Genomic DNA, 17634 nt, shown 5'->3' on the forward strand with positions numbered 1-17634 from the left:
AGGAGAAGACTGATCAGAGATGCAGCCAAGAGGTCTGGATGAACTGCAGAGATCTACAGCTGAGGTGGGAGACTCTGTCCATAGGACAACAATCAGTTGTATATTGCACAAATCTGGCCTTTATGGAAGAGTGGCAAGAAGAAAGCCATTTCTTAAAGATATCCATAAAAAGTGTTGTTTAAAGTTTGCCACAAGCCATCTGGGAGACACACCAAACATGTGGAAGAAGGTGCTCTGGTCAGATGAAACCAAAATGGAACTTTTTGGCAACAATGCAAAACGTTATGTTTGGCGTAAAAGCAACACAGCTCATCACCCTGAACACACCATCCCCACTGTCAAACATGGTGGTGGCAGCATCATGGTTTGGGCCTGCTTTTCTTCAGCAGGGACAGGGAAGATGGTTAAAATTGATGGGAAGATGGATGGAGCCAAATACAGGACCATTCTGGAAGAAAACCTGATGGAGTCTGCAAAAGACCTGAGACTGGGACGGAGATTTGTCTTCCAACAAGACAATGATCCAAAACATAAAGCAAAATCTACAATGGAATGGTTCAAAAATAAACATATCCAGGTGTTAGAATGGCCAAGTCAAAGTCCAGACCTGAATCCAATCGAGAATCTGTGGAAAGAACTGAAAACTGCTGTTCACAATTGCTCTCCATCCAACCTCACTGAGCTCGAGCTGTTTTGCAAGGAGGAATGGGAAAAAATGTCAGTCTCTCGATGTGCAAAACTGATAGAGACATACCCCAAGCGACTTACAGCTGTAATCGCAGAAAAAGGTGGCGCTACAAAGTATTAACTTAAGGGGGCTGAATAATTTTGCACGCCCAATTTTTCAGTTTTTGATTTGTTAAAAAAGTTTGAAATATCCAATAAATGTCGTTCCACTTCATGATTGTGTCCCACTTGTTGTTGATTCTTCACAAAAAAATACAGTTTTATATCTTTATGTTTGAAGCCTGAAATGTGGCAAAAGGTCGCAAAGTTCAAGGGGGCCGAATACTTTCGCAAGGCACTGTATCTTAGTTCCTTGAATAAAACACACAAATCCACTTAATCACTTCTTGAATGAATTTCAGTAGAGCATGAGAAAGCAAGTAATAGTATTTAGGCTAAACAGGGCCTGAAACTAAAGTAACCTCCATGGAAGCTAGTCCTGGGCCAAGCTGGGTGACTCTTGCTAGTACTCTGCCTAAATCTTCTGAAAACACTTTCTTGAAATTTCAAATGTGACGCTTACCTGCTTACATGGGTTGAATGGGGGGTATACGTGCATGTCAATCTCTCCTGGCTGCATCACAACTTGTCTTTGTGAGAGGTATTGGCATGTTGAGTAGCTGTCTGTTCAAACGACCAGCACACAGCTCAGACATCCATGCAAACCCATGCATACCCGACAAGACACATTCAAAAGACATGCCACCAGGGGTCTCTTCACAATCCCTGAGTCTAAAAGAGAGGCTAGAAAACACACAGTACTACATAGAGCCATGACTACATGGAAGTCTATTCCACATTAACTTCTTGATTCTACTTGAGACGCATATGTCTCAAGTAGGCACCTGGAAATGCAAATGCGCTACGCTAAATGCTAAATGTACTCGTTAAAACTCAAACCTTGATCAAAATTCACAAGCAGGGTATTGAATTAAAGCTACACTCGTTGTGAACCTAGCCAACAAGTTAGATTTTTAAAATGCTTTTCGGCGAAAGCATGAGAAGGTATTATCTGATAGCATGCACCACCTGAAAATGCCTGAATGCGACGTAAACAAAGACTCTGCTTATCCGACGCAGCACAAAACGCAGAAATAAAATATAAAACATTCATTACCTTTGACGAGCTTCTTTCTTGGCACTCCTATATGCCCCATAAACATCACTATTGGGTCTTTTTTTCGTTTAAATCGGTCCATATATACCCAAAATAGCTTTCTATGGAAGCTGTGTCTTTCAGAAAAAAACATCGTTTTTTAACGCTGCATCATTTTTTTAAATTAAAAAAGTCGACGATAAACTTTCACAAAACACTTCGAAATCCTTTTGTAATCCAACTTTAGGTATTAGTAAACGTTTATAATCTATCAAAATGATTACAGGGCGATGTATATTCAATAGCTCCTCGTCTGCAAATCAATGGCTGCCATTGTCCACATTTACAGCGTCCTGGTGGAGACTGGAAGAAACGGAAGCCAGATACTTGGATTTTCCAACGAAAAATTCAATTGAAAATGAAGACAATGGCGACATCGTGTGGAATTTGTATGAATTGCATGCAGGTCGATATTAAATTTTGTCCTCTTTTAACAACTCATGAAAGTGACTTATGGAAATTATTTTTAGCTTTCAGAGAGCAGTTTTTCTTGCGTTTTTCAATGAAACACACGATCTGTTATAGTCACAGCCGTGATTTAACCAGTTTTATAAAATTCAGAGTGTTTTCTATCCACACATACTAATCATATGCATATACTATATTCCTGGCATGAGTAGCAGGACGCTGAAAAGTTGCGCGATTTTTAACAGAATGTTCGAAAAAGGAGGGGGTAGAAGTAAGAGGTTTTAAGTAACTCAAGGAAACAGTAAAATCAGATTTAAATCAGATAAAACTACACCTTATGGAACAACATGGACAGTGAAGACACACACACACAGGCACACATACACACGCATAAGCACACACATGCAATCTACAGACACGTATATTCTAATGATGTAATATTGTTGTAATGTAGATATGTGGTAGTAGAGTAGTGGTGTAATAATATGTTGATTGATGTACTGTTGTTTTTGTTTGTGTGTGTGTGTGTGTGTGTGTGTGTGTGTGTGTGTGTGTGTGTGTGTGTGTGTGTGTGTGTGTGTGTGTGTGCGTGCGTGCGTGCGTGCGTGCGTGCGTGCGTGCGTGCGTGCGTCCGTGTTTGATGTAATTGCCTTGATCTTGTTCGGACCACAGGAAGAGTAGCTGCTGCCTTGGAAGGAACTAATGGTAATACAGACAAAAAATACCTCAGACGGAGGAATATGATCGAGCCTAAAAATAAGGGTTCCTCAAGGGTTCTTTGGGAAGGGTGATGGTTCTATGTGGAACCATAATGACTAAAATAACCATTTGAGCTCTTCAAGGGTTATTTGCCATTCACAAAAGGGTTCTTTGCTCTTTTAGTGATATTTCTAGATAATTTCTAGCTAGCTATTCATGGGTTTTTGTTACATTTAATACACAGTTCTCTTCTATAATGTGTGTGTACAATTAGCACTGTATACATAGAGTGAATGTGTATTTAGTGGTTAAAAAGTAGCCTGCTAAAAGTAGCTAGCTAGAAGGGCGAAATGGCAGACTAGATAACGCCTAGCGCTGAGCTATAGAACATTAGCTGTTAGCAATTAGCATGTGGCCATTAGATACAAATGTAATAAAAAGTAAACTTCTAAAATAGATATCATTAGCGTGGTTCATATGTACATGTGTAAATTCACTTAATATGAGCCATAATTTGTAAAATATATATACATACACTACCATTGAAAAGTTTGGGGTCACATAGAAATGTCCTTGTTTTGGAAAGAAAATTGTCCATTAAAATAACATCAAATTGATGAGAAATACAGTGTAGACATTGGTAGTGTTGTATTGTGGCTGGAAACGGCTGATTTTTTACGGAATATCTGCATAAGCGTACAGAGGCCCATTATCAGCAACCATCCTGTGTTCCAATGGCAAGTTGTGTTTGCTAATCCAAGTTTATAATTTTAAAAGGCTAATAGGCTAATCAATTATTGATCATTAGAAACCCCTTTTGCGGGGGAGCATGTGATGCCGCGGAGCTGAGCAGACGTTGACAAAAGGAGCTCTTCAAAGTTATTCTATTTTTACCTAAATAACAACGTTGAAACAATATTCTAACATCGGCTGATAAATTGTCAAGTACTTACCTTCCCAAAGAGCCATGAACCTCCGACCGAGAGGCAAGAAGGACGACCAAAACGTTGTTTATTCCCAAGATAACAAGAACGCTACAGCTAGCAAGATTAGCATTAGCCCTCATAACTCAGATGACAGTTCCAGACTGTTGCTCTCAGCAGCCTCTTGCGAGCCTGCCGACATGCTGGCTACTCTCCTCCGGGAAATTCAGGATGGTAACAGAGGTCTTTCTATGAAAATTGATAAGAAATCGGCTGAACTCCATTCTTCCATTGACGACCTGAAATCCTCCATTAATGATCTCCTTTTGAGAATGACTGAGGCAGAGTTGCGCATTAGCACAGTTGAAGATACCATCGCTCGACATGACCAGGTCTTGATACAACTGCAAAAGGACAATGCCTACCTCAAAAACAAGGTAGATCAGATGGAGAACCAGAGTAGACGTAGTAATATCCGCGTGGTGGGATTGAAAGAGGACAGCGAGGGCCGTGACCCGGTCCGTTTCTTCACTCAATGGATCCCGGAGGTCCTAGGCATAATCAACTTTGGAAATCGAACGTGCCCACAGAACACCAGCGCCGAAACCCCGGCCAGATGAGCCCCCACGAGCCGTCCTGATCACGTTCCTCCAAGACAGAGAGAAGATACTGCAACTCGCAAGAGCCAAAGGGGACATCACCATCGATGGAAAGAGGGTCAGCCTTTTCCCAGATATGAGCGCGGATCTCGCCAGACGTCGCAAGCAGTTCAGACCTGCCGCCAAAGCACTGAAGGAAAAGAACATCACCTCATCCACCCTGCGTGGATGAAAGTTCAGTACAAAGGCCGAAGCCATCTCTTCAACACACCGGGAGAAGTGCACACTTTTCTCAAAGAACTGAGCAACGTCTGAGCCAGGACGGTCTCTCTGGGGGATAAAATGCAGTTTGTTTGTTTTCTCTTATACTGAACTGCTGGTATCTCCCGGTCACTATAATTGATTTGTACATTTAACCGTATCTTTCCAGGGGGGGGTTCTATTACATTTACAGGAGAGTATATTTTGGTTTAGTCCATATCCACTGGGCGAAGCAATAAGTGGGCTTAGGCCCACTGCTTTCCCCCTCATTTATGTTAATCTTTTGAAAAGAGACTCAAGCAGCCCTTACCGTGGGCAGTAAATATTCAGCCATAAATATCTATTCACAACGTTTGTTTTCAACTTAGAGAGCTCGCAGGTTTTAGTTTACGCCAAGGTTTAGCTAGTAAGAGCAAGATGGAAAGCGAGCAGCAACGTATCTCTACAAGTGTATTCATGTTTGATTGTTGGGATTGTTGTTTTAGTCTGACAATCGGGGTGGGTGGGATTTTTCTTTTTTTTCTTCCTTTTTTCTATGTTTATTGTTTCCTTCCTAAAGAGACACATAGGTCACTTTTATGCTCAAACCAAAGTTTAAACATTTCCTAATTATCTGCATATGATAGATTTCCATTCAGTTACATATTTGAAACCCAACCTATGCTTAATCCACTAAAATATGTCACATTCAACGTAAAAGGTCTTAACAGCCCGATTAAAAGGAAAAGAGTCTATACATACCTTAAGAAATTAAAGGCTGACATTGTGTTTTTACAAGAAACACATCTTACAGCCAGCGAACACAAGAAATTGAAGAGGGAATGGGTAGGACAAGTTTTTGCATCCTCTTTTAACTCCAAAGCAAGAGGAACTGCAATTTTGATAAGTAGACACATCCCCTTCTGCGTCAACAACACCATCTCTGATCCCTTTGGCAGGTTTGTTTTGGTGCAGGGGCATATGTTTTCAGAGTCTTGGACCCTATTGAATATTTATGCTCCTAACTTCGATGACCATATGTTTATTCAGAATGTCTTCCTTCAGGTTGCTCAAGCACCACCAGGATGGCAACTGGTTGGAGGAGATGTTAATTTTTGCTTAGATACAGTTCTTGATAGGTCTTCTGATAAACCCTCACTTCTTACCAAAGCCGGCAAGCTCACCATGTCATTCATGAAAGATCTAATTTACTAGACATCTGGAGACAGTTGCACCCACAGGATAGGGACTACTCTTTTTATTCACACCCACACAAGACACACACACGCATAGATAACTTTTTACTTTCGACAGAACTGTTTCATAGAGTGTTAGATGTCGAGTATCTCCCCAGATTGCTTAGTGACCATTCTCCTCTGGTATTATCAATCTCCATTCCTACCAAGGTAAATGGAGCATATAGATGGAGACTAAATTCTACACTCCTAAAGCAACCTGAATTTTGTGCATTCATCAAAGAGCAGATCAATATTTGTACTTTGACAAACAAACCCTCTGCTCCTGACAGCTTCATTCTTTGGGACACATTGAAGGCCTATCTGAGGGGACAGATTATTTCCTATACTAAAGGGCTGAAGAGAAAACACGGTGCGGAACTGAGTGCCCTTGAATCTGAAATCTCCGAGCTAGAGAAAACCTACCAAAGAGGCCCGACTAAAGATCTATACAGGCTTTTGGTAAATAAAAAACTGAAATATAATATTCTGAACACATACAGTGCCTTGCGAAAGTATTCGGCCCCCTTGAACTTTGCGACCTTTTGCCACATTTCAGGCTTCAAACATAAAGATATAAAACTGTATTTTTTTGTGAAGAATCAACAACAAGTGGGACACAATCATGAAGTGGAACGACATTTATTGGATATTTCAAACTTTTTTAACAAATCAAAAACTGAAAAATTGGGCGTGCCATGGTCTGATAAGGGGATCACTCTTCTGGAACATTGTCACGAGGAGGGAGTTCTTATGTCTTTTGATCAGCTGAAACAGAAATACCACTTGCCTAACAGGGACTTCTTTAGCTACCTACAACTACGAAACTTTATTAGGGTGACTCTCAAGGGACAATGGAACCTACCTAAGATGTCACCTATTGAACAACTCTGCCACGCAGACCAACCACTGTTCAAGACCATTTCCCATGTATACGATGCTCTTATGTCAAGACTAACACTGCCTGGGCTAGATAAACCCCGACTTAGATCGGAAAAAGATCTGGGTATTGATCTTGATGAGGATCTATGGAGTGACCTATGCAGGGATGGTGTTACATCCACATTGACCTCCAGATACAGACTGATCCAGTTTAATTTCCTCCATCAGCTCTATATCACCCCATCTAGATTGCACAAGTTCTACCCAGATATCTCCTCCCTATGTTTTAGATGTGGCTCAGATGAAGGAACATTCCTCCATTCCACTTGGCAGTGTTCAAAACTACACGGTTTCTGGCAGGGGATATGCGATACCGTATCCTCAATTCACGGGGTTGCATTCCCTTTAGACCCGGAGGTCTGTCTACTGGGTAACTTTACTAACACCAATCTTAGGCAAAGCCATACTATAAAGCTAACAGAAATATTGCTAGCGATTGCCAAGAAATGTATTGCCTTGAAATGGAAATTGGATTCCTCCCTGCCAGTTGCAATGTGGCTATCGGAAGTTAATAGTTGTATCCCTTTGGAGAAAATCACTTACTGCTTGAGGAATAAGTTAAAGATATATGACAGAATTTGTCAACCTTTTATTGACTATATGGAGAATCACCCCCCACATCTCATTGATTGAATCTATATATAATCCTCACATAATGTTTCACACGTAATGTATAATATGTAGCCTACGTCAGGTGATCCAATGTCTCGTTATTATTTTTTTCTTATTGTATGTTTGTATATATAATTATCATTCTTATTATTTTTTTGTTATGCTCGTCTGTTACTGTCACTTTGTCCTATCGTTGTCTAATATCTTTTCACTTTTGTTTTTAATGTTTTTAATTGGAAATTGCAAAAATAAAAGATATATAAAAAATATATATATATATATATATTAAAGAAGCAAAAAAACTGTCCTTCTTTAGACTAGTTGAGTATATGGAGCATCAATATTTTGTGGGTTGGATTACAGGCTCAAAATGGCCAGAAACAAATAGCTTTCTTCTGAAACTCGTCAGTCTATTCTTGTTCTGAGAAATTAAGGCTATTCCATGTTAGAAATTGCCAAGAAACTGAAGATCTTGTACAAGGCCCATTCCTCCTGACAGAGCTGGTGTAACTGAGTCAGGTTTGTAGGCCTCCTTGTTCGCACACGCTTTTTCAGTTCTGCCCTCAAATTGTCTATGGGATTGAGGTCAGGGCTTTGTGATGGCCAATCCAATACCTTACTTTGTTGTCCTTAAGCCATTTTGCCACAACTTTGGAAGTATGCTTGGGGTCATTGTCCATTTGGAAGATCCATTTGCGACCAAGCTTTAACTTCCTGACAGATATCTTGAGATGATGCTTCAATATATACACATCATTTTCCTGCCTCATGATGCCATCTATTTTGTGAAGTGAACCGGTCCCTCCTGCAGCAAAACACCCACACAACATGATGCTGCCACCCACGTGCTTCACGGTTGGGATGGTGTTCTTCGACTTGCAAGCCCCCCCCCTTTTTCCTCCAAACATAACGATGGTCATTATGGCCAAACAGTTCTATTTTTGTTTCATCAGACCAGAGGACATTTCTCCAAAAAATAATTTTTTTGTGCCCATGTGCGGTTGGTTACAAATGGTAGTCTGGCTTTTTTATGTCTGTTTTGGAGCAGTGGCTTCTTCCTTGCTGAGTGGCCTTTCAGGTTATGTCGATATAGGACTTGTTTTACTGTGGATTTAGATACTTTTTTCCTCCAGCATCTTCTGTTTATAATAGAAAAATAAAAATAAAAAACATCTGAGACGCCATCTTGTTCTCATTCATTTACAAACAAAGTTAGCTAGCTTAGCTTGGCTACAATCATATAAATTGGAAAATGTCACACATTTTTCACTCGGTCAAAACACTTAAATTATACATAAAAATAACCAGAAAAGTTTAGATATACCTGTTGTCTATACATTTTGAAAAGGAATCAATGCTTATAAATGTTACAAAGCTGAAAACAGGATAAATAAGGAGACACAGAGTGTTGGCTGTTCCCTGGGCTTCTCTTCCAACACATGAAGAAGTAGAGGCACGCACCTGCAGCCGTTGAGAGTTTACGTGACATGCACAGTCTGGAAATTTCTAGAAACTTTTTAATGCATAATCAGGAATTTCCTATCCCAGAAATATCCGTATCACACAAGTGTTCTTGGATGCGCAGGAGTGCGCAGGAATCCACACACTCACATGGGAAAATACCACTCAGGACCTTGTGAGTATAGCAGTTTGAATATCACCCAGAAACTGCTTTCATGCAGTGAGATGTTTATCTACAAATTTACTTTTAAAAGTTTGGAAGGTTATAACCAGAAGTATTTAACTTGACTTGAGTCTGCCTGGAGTCTGAAGAATAAGGGGTCACCAAAGTTCCTTTCTTTCTGTATGTTCACTTTGTGAAGCTTCACCCTTCTTATTCACAGTCTTCCTGAGTTCACCAATTAAAGCCTTGTTGATTCCGTTTCTCAGCATGGTAATGTAGTTACCAGTATGACAGGAATGACCTTCTCCAGTATCCATCAACAAGCTGAGTCATTGTCACTTGTTTCCAGGAGTTACAATGAGGAATAATACTTTTTGTCTAATAGAAGAGTCTCAAAAAAAGTACCAGTAATTGTGTTTATGGAGTGTTTACTTCCAGGAGCAGGGCTGGTGTTACCTTTGATTATAAGTTGAGACCTTTGACTTATTGTTGGGACAGATTCCGGCTCGACTTCTGCTCTTTAATGTGTTTTTGTTGTTGTTGTCATTGTTGTCTCAAGGTTTTTCTCATTGCGTACATTTCATCTGATTGAAGACACTTTCAGAAAAGTACTGCTGTTGCAAGTAGCAAGCCGTACCCAATTTAGTCGTCAATAGGGTGCCATTGCGTAATGAATAATGATGTGAGTTGATCAGCGTGTTTAGAGTTTTTGCATGCATGAGCTTACATCTTTACAGCATGTGTGTGTTGTGAACATGGATGTTGTTCAGCTCTCTCCAGTAGCCTGCTGATGTGTTCAAAGAAGGTGAAGAGACCTAATAATGGTACATTGAGTTAGGAATGATTCTGATAACACAATAAGGCATAATGGAGAGTTGTGTTGTTGTAGAACAATTGCATGATAAAGACTGAGGACATCCTGCTGAGACTCATTATACCCAGGTCTCTCCATTCTCCATCATAGAGGGGGGTAGTGAACTGAGGGTTCTGACTATGTCCAAATCGCACCCTATTCCCTAGTGCACTACTTTTGACCAGAGCCCTATGGGCCCTTTGTAGGTAATAGGGTGCCATGTGGGATTCAGCCTTTGTTTCCGACAGGGGTAGTGAATGGAGTGTTGTGCCTCAGAACGGAATTAACGGAGGGTTCTACCTACCTTCAGTGTCAGGCCCCCCTTGGCCTGATTATCCTAATAGGGTCTGATAGAGGAGCCGTGATCAGGGCCCATATTCGCAAGATAGTCTCAGAGTAGTAGTGCCCTCTGTAAAATGGGTCAGATGAGGCACACTTTAGTTTCTGAATTAGAGAGCCCAAAATAACATTGAAAATACATATTTTCCAGATGTTGACATCGTGCATTTCAGGCGCTGATTGAAAGGCTAGAAGACGTCTTATCCGGACATCAAAAATACGTATTTTCCGGACATTGAAAATATGTCTTAAATGTCTGTTGAAAATACATATTTTACGGACATCGAAGAGATGTCTTATACAGACGTTGAAAATACATATTTTACGGACATCGAAGAGATGTCTTATACAGACGTTGAAAATACATATTTTACGGACATCGAAGAGATGTCTTATACAGACGTTGAAAATGCGTCTTAAATGTCTGTTGAAAATACATATTTTACGGACATCGAAGAGATGTCTTATACAGACGTTGAAAATACCTCGTCAAATATTTGTATTTTTCGGTCATTGATTTAATGGACAAATTTCAACTGCACATACATTCTCAATAAAGTAAATATTATATCACAATAATAATTTTTCATGTCTCTTAATATAGGAAAGAGGAGCCAAATGAAGAGTGCAACAGAATATTTATGATTGCTCCCATCTGTCACATGCACTTATGTTACATTTCTCATAAGCTTTAAAACTGGCATTGAATTAACCAACAGACTACTTTAACTACAATAATAATCTTAGTAACGATTACAGATTTTTTTATTATCTTGCTATGACTGTATATGTTGTTCTTTTGCCTGCGTTGGTTGAATGCACTGATTGTCAGTCGATATGGATAAGAGCGGCTGCTGAATGACCAAAATGTAAATGTCGGAAAAACAAACACTTGCAAAGCATGCTGGGTAAACAAGTTCCAATTTTGGTCGGTGTGGACCAGATCCAAATCTGAACGAATCATGGTACAGTATGGTACAGTACATCACAGTACAGTAGAGTTAAATTCAGTAGAGTACAGTAGAGTACAGTACAGTAAAGTTTAATTCAGTAGAGTTTAATTCAGAGTACAGTATTACAGTACAGTAAAGAAAAGTAGAGTATAGTACAGTAGAGTTTAGTTCAGTAGAGTAGAGTACATTAGAGTAAAGTAGGGTACAATACAGTCACTATACTTACATTTTATTTACTGTACAGTACAGCATGGTACAGTAGAGTTTAATTTAGTAGAGTTTAATTCAGTAGAGTATAGTATTATAGTACACAGTACAGTAAAGAAAAGTAGAGTATAGAACAGTAGAGTTTAGTTCAGTAGAGTAAAGTACATTAGAGTAAAGTAGAGTACAATACAATCACTATACTTTAATTTTGTTTACTGTACTGTGTACAGTAATGTACTGTACTGTGTACAGTAATGTACTGTACTCTGTTGTGCTCTACTGTATTGTACTGTGCTTTCCAAACTTGTGAAACATAGCAATCTATGATTTGGTCCGGTCCGGACTGAACCAAATCGATCCCAAAAAATATGACCATGGAAATCAAGGCCGGTCCGGAATGCACCAAAAAAAAAAAAAAAAGACATCCGGACCAAAATAAGACGTCACCGTCAGTAAATGCTTAGTGGGTAGTGTAGGCCTATACTCGTTCACTAAAGTATTTCCCACAAATCTAAAACAGGATCCGTGGAATTCTGGGCTAGTTGAAGGAAATTCCACCATATTGCTTAGGCTAACAGCCATGATGTTTCACGGTCATGGCTGCCATCACATTTCTGACACCAACGTGATGAACAACAAACCCAGGTCATGGCGTGAAAGGCAAACACCCTTCTGGACCAATTTTGACATCTATATTTGGGCCAAATCATGCCCAGTCAAGAACAGACCAAATCTGAACCAAATATAGACGTCTATGATTGGTTCAGATTTGGTCCAGTCCGAAATGAAGGCACCAAAAAATAATAATAATAAAGACAGCCGGTCCGGACAGGACCAAATGCCTAGTGGGAGAACAATGACAAGAACACCCAAGATAGGTTGAGTCCTTTATGCTGTGCTGCCACCTCTACATTTCTACACTATATATACACAAATGTATGTGGACACTCCTTCAAATTAGTGAAATTGGCTATTTCATGCACACCCATTGCTGACAGGTGTTTAAAATCAAGCACACCGCCATGCAATCTCCATAGACAAACATTGGCAGTAGAATGGCCTTACTGAAGAGCTCAGTGACTTTCAACGTGGGACCGCCATAAGATGCCACCTTTCCAACAAGTCAGTTCGTCAAATTTCTGCCCTGATAGAGCTGCCCCGGTCAACTGTAAGTGCTTTTATTGTGAAGTGGAAACGTCTAGGAGTAACAGTGGCTCAGCCGATGTGGTAGGCCCCACAATCTCACAGAACGGTACAGCCGAATGCTGAAGCACTTACTACGCAAAAATATCTATACTTGGTTGGAACACTCACTACCAAGTTCCAAACTGCCTCTTTTAAGCAACTTTAGCACAACAACTGTTTGTCGGGAGCTTCATGAAACGTGTTTCCATGGCATAGCAGCCGCACATAAACCTAAGATCACCATGCACAATGCCAAGCATTGACTGGAGGGGTGTAAAGCTCGCCACCATTGGACTCTGGAGCAGTGCAAACGCTTTCTCTGGAATGATGAATCTGACGGACGGATCTGGGTTTGGCTGATGCCAGGAGAACGCTACCTGCCCGAATGCATAGTGCCAACTGTAAAGGTTGGTGGAGGAGGAATAATTGTCTGGAGCTGTTTTCATGGTTTGTGCTAGGCCCCTTAGTTCCAGTGAAGGGAAATCTTAACACTGCAGCATACAATGACATTCTAGACGATTCTGGGCTTCCAACTTTGTGGCAACAGCTTGGGGAAGGCCTTTGGGATAAATTGGAGCGCTGACTGTGAGCCAGGCCTAAACGCCCAACATCAGTGCCCGACCTCACTAATACTCTTGTAGCTTAAATGGAAGCAAGTCCCTGCAGCAATGTTCCAACATCTAGATGAAAACCTTCCCATAAGAGTGGAGACTGTCATAGCAGCAAAGGGGGTTCCAACTCCATATTAATGACCATGATTTTGGAATGAGATGTTTGACGAGCAGGGGTCCACATACGTTTTGTCATGTAGTGTACATCTGTGCTTTCTGTAAAAAGAAGAGTCAGAAGAACTTGGTGTGAAATGCACCTTTAACAAAAAGCTACTCACTGAAACATTCTGTTGTTGGCCCCTTAGAAAACCTATAATTAATCACAAATGTGGGAATAGAGAGATAGAATCTCTATACTTCCGCACAGTATTAGTTTCCAAGGCAACTTCTAATGAAATGCTTCAATCAGTGCATAATTTTTTTAGGATTTTTAGAACAAGATGCTCCCTTTCTGAAAACTCTTCAATCAAGACCGAATTTAAAAACACATCCATGCCCTGGTTGGCTTCAATATGTAAAACAATGTCAAATATAAATGTGGGACATCAAGTGCATTGCTGTTATTTACAGTGCATTCGGAAAGTAGTCAGACACCTTGACTTTTTCAACATTTTTTTATGTTACAACCTTATTCTAAAATTGATTAAATTGTTTTTTTCCCTCATCAATCTACACATAATGAAAAAGCAAAAACAGATTTTTAGAAACTTTAGCAAATGTATTAAAAATATAAAACTTGAATATAAGATTTACATAAGTATTCAGACACTTTACTCCGTACGTTTTTGACACACTTTTGGCAGCGATTACAGCCTCGAGTCTTCTTGGGTATGACGCTATAAGCTTGGCACACCTGTATTCGGGACGTTTCACCATTCTTCTCTGCAGATTCTCTCAAGCTCTGTCAGGTTGGATGGGGAGCGTTACTGCACAGCTATTGTCAGGTCTCTCCAAAGATGTTAGATCGGGTTCAAGTCCGGGCTCTGGCTGGGCCACTCAAAGATATTCAGAGACTTGTCCCAAAGCCACTCCTGCGTTGTCTTGGCTGTGTGCTTAGGATCGTTGTCCTGTTGGAAGGTAAACCTTCGCCCCAGTCTGAGGTCCTGAGTACTCCTGAGCATGTTTTCATCAAGGATCTCTGTGTACTTTAATTAATCTTTCCCTCAATCCTGACTAGGCTCCCAGTCCCTGTCGCTGAAAAACATCCCCACAGCATGATGCTGCCACCAACATGCTTCACCGTAGGGACGGTGCCAGGTTTCCTCCAGATGTGACGCTTGGCATTCAGGCCCAAGTGTTCAATCTTGGTTTCATCAGACCAGAGAATATTGTTTCTCATGGTCTGAGAGTCCTTTTGGTGCCTTTTGGCAAACTCCAAGAGGTCTGTCATGTGCCTTTTACTGAGAAGTGACTTCTGTCTGGTCACTCTACCATAAAGGCCTGATTGGTGGAGTGCTGTAGAGATGGTTGTCCTTCTGGAAATTTCTCCCATCTCCACAGAGGAACTCTGGAGCTCTGTCAGAGTGACCATCGGGCTCTTGGTCACCTCCCTGACCAACTCCCTTCTCCCCCAATTGCTCCATTTGGCTATGTGGCCAGCTCTAAGAAGAGTCTTGGTTGTTCCAAACTTCTTCCATTTAAGAATGATGGAGGCCACTGTGTTCTTGGGGACATTCAATGCTGCATTTTTTGGTACCTTTCCCCAGATCTGTGTCTCGTAGCTCTACGGACAATTCCTTCGACCTAATGGCCTGTTTTTTTCTCTAACATGCACTGTCATGTGTGTGACCTTATATAGACAGGTGTGTGCCTTTCCAAATCATTTCCAATTAATCGAATTTACCACAGGTGGACTCCAATCAAGGTGTAGAAAAAAACTAGAAAATAGGATGCACCTGAGCTCAATTTCGAGTCTCATAGCAAAGGGTCTGAATACGTATGTATGTAAATAAGGTTTTTCACTTAATTTAATACATTTGCAAAAATTTCAAAAAAACAGTTTTTGCTTTGTCATTATGAGGTACTGTATGGTGTGTAGATTGATGCTAAAAAAAATTCAGACATTTTACAATAAGGCTGTAACATAACAAAATGTGGAAAAAGTCAAGGGGTCTGAATTAGAGGTCGACCGATTATGATTTTTCAACGCCGATACCGATACCGATTATTGGAGGACTGAAAAAAGCCAATACCGATTGATCGGACAATTTTTATATAAATATTTTGTAATAATGACAATTACAAGAATACTGAATGAACACTTACTTTAACTTAATATAATACATCAATAAATCAATTTAGGCTCAAATAAATGATGAAACATGTTCAATTTGGTTTAAATAATGCAAAAACAAAGTGTTGGAGAAGAAAGTAAAAGTGCAATATGTGCCATGTAATAAAGCTAACGTTTAAATTCCTTGCTCAGAACATGAGAACATATGAAAGCTTGTGGTTCCTTTTAACATGAGTCTTCAATATTCCCAGGTAAGACATTTTAGGTTGTAGTTACTATGACTATTACTCTCTATACCATTTTCATTTCATATAGCTTTGACTATTGGATGTTCTAATAGGTACTTTAGTATTGACAGCCTAATCTCGGGAGTTGATAGGCTTGAAGTAATGAACAGCGCAATGCTTGAAGCACAGCGAAGAGCTGCTGGCAAATGCAGGAAAGTGCTGTTTGAATGAATGCTTACGAGCCTGCTGCTGCCTACCACCGCTCAGTCAGACTGCTCTATCAAATCATAGACATAATTATAATATAATAACACACAGAAATACGAGCCTTAGGTCATTAATATGGTCAAATTCGGAAACTATAATTTCGAAAACAAAATGTTTATTCTTTCAGTGAAATCCATAAGTCAAAATATTGCTGCACAACCTTTAATGTTATGTCATAATTATGTAAAATTCTGGCAAATTAATTACAGCCTTTGTTAGGAAGAAATGGTCTTCACACAGTTCACAACGAGCCAGGCAGGCCAAACTGTTGCATATACCCCGACTCTGCTTGCACAGAACGCAAGAGAAGTGACACAATTTCCCTAGTTAAAATAAATTCATGTTAGCAGGCAATATTAACTAAATATGCAGGTTTAAAAATATATACTTGTGTATTGATTTTAAGAAAGGCATTGATGTTTAGGTACACATTGGTGCAACAACAGTGCTTTTTTCGCGAATGCGTTTGTTAAATCACCCGTTTGGCGAAGTAGGCTGTGATTCAATGATAAATGAACAGGCACCGCATCGATTATATGCAACGCAGGACAAGCTAAATAAACTAGTAATATCATCAACCATGTGTAGTTCACTAGTGATTATGTTAAGATTGATTGTTTTTTACAAGATAAATTTAATTCTAGCTAGCACCTTACCTTGGCTCCTTGCTGCACTCGCATAACAGCTAGTCAGCCTGCCACGTAGTCTCCTCGTGGGGTGCAATGTAATCGGCCATAATCGGTGTCCAAAAATGCAGATTACCGATTGTTATGAAAACTTGAAATCGACCCTAATTAATCGGCCATTCCGATTAATCGGTCGACCTCTAATCTGAATACTTTCCGAATGCACTGTATGTTCATTAGGGAATCTATTAGACCTATTGCCTACTCTGCTGTCACAAACTCCCCTCAAGAACTGACATAAAACATTTTTAACAAGAACTTTTCCCACTAGCACTGACTTTGCTGATAAATACTTTGCTGGGGGAAAATGTACTTGATACGATTGTGTTGTGATCTCTTACCAAGCTATTTTAAGATGAATGCACTAATTGTATGTTGCTCTGGATATATGACTAAAACGTAAATAGAAACACTTGCAAACAATGCTGGGTATTAGTATTAATGTGGAGGAGCTGAATAATAAGGCCAAGTTTTCAGCAATAATCCTACTCCTCTACCTTCCTATTGCTTCCACTTTTCCAGCAATAAACCTACTCCTCTACCTTCCTATTGCTTCTACTTTTCAGACAATAATCCTACTCCTCAGCCTTCCTATTGCTTTGACCTTTCAAACAATAATCCTACTCAACCTTCCAGCAATAAACCTACTCCTCTACCTTCCTATTGCATCTACCTTTCAAACAATAATCCTACTCCTCAACCTTCCTATTGCATCTACCTTTCAAACAATAATCCTACTCCTCAATCTTCCTATTGCATCTATCTCTCCAATGCCCATCTCCAAGTTCTACAACTGATGTGTCGACTCAATCCAAACATTAGCTATCTCTCGACATTATTAGCATTTTGATGATTTCAGGATTTGGTGTGGTCGGAGAGTAGTATCTTATAAAATGTACAGATCCGGCC

This window comes from Oncorhynchus clarkii, chromosome 23 (genome assembly GCF_045791955.1).
Source record: "Oncorhynchus clarkii lewisi isolate Uvic-CL-2024 chromosome 23, UVic_Ocla_1.0, whole genome shotgun sequence".
NCBI lineage: Eukaryota > Metazoa > Chordata > Actinopteri > Salmoniformes > Salmonidae > Oncorhynchus > Oncorhynchus clarkii.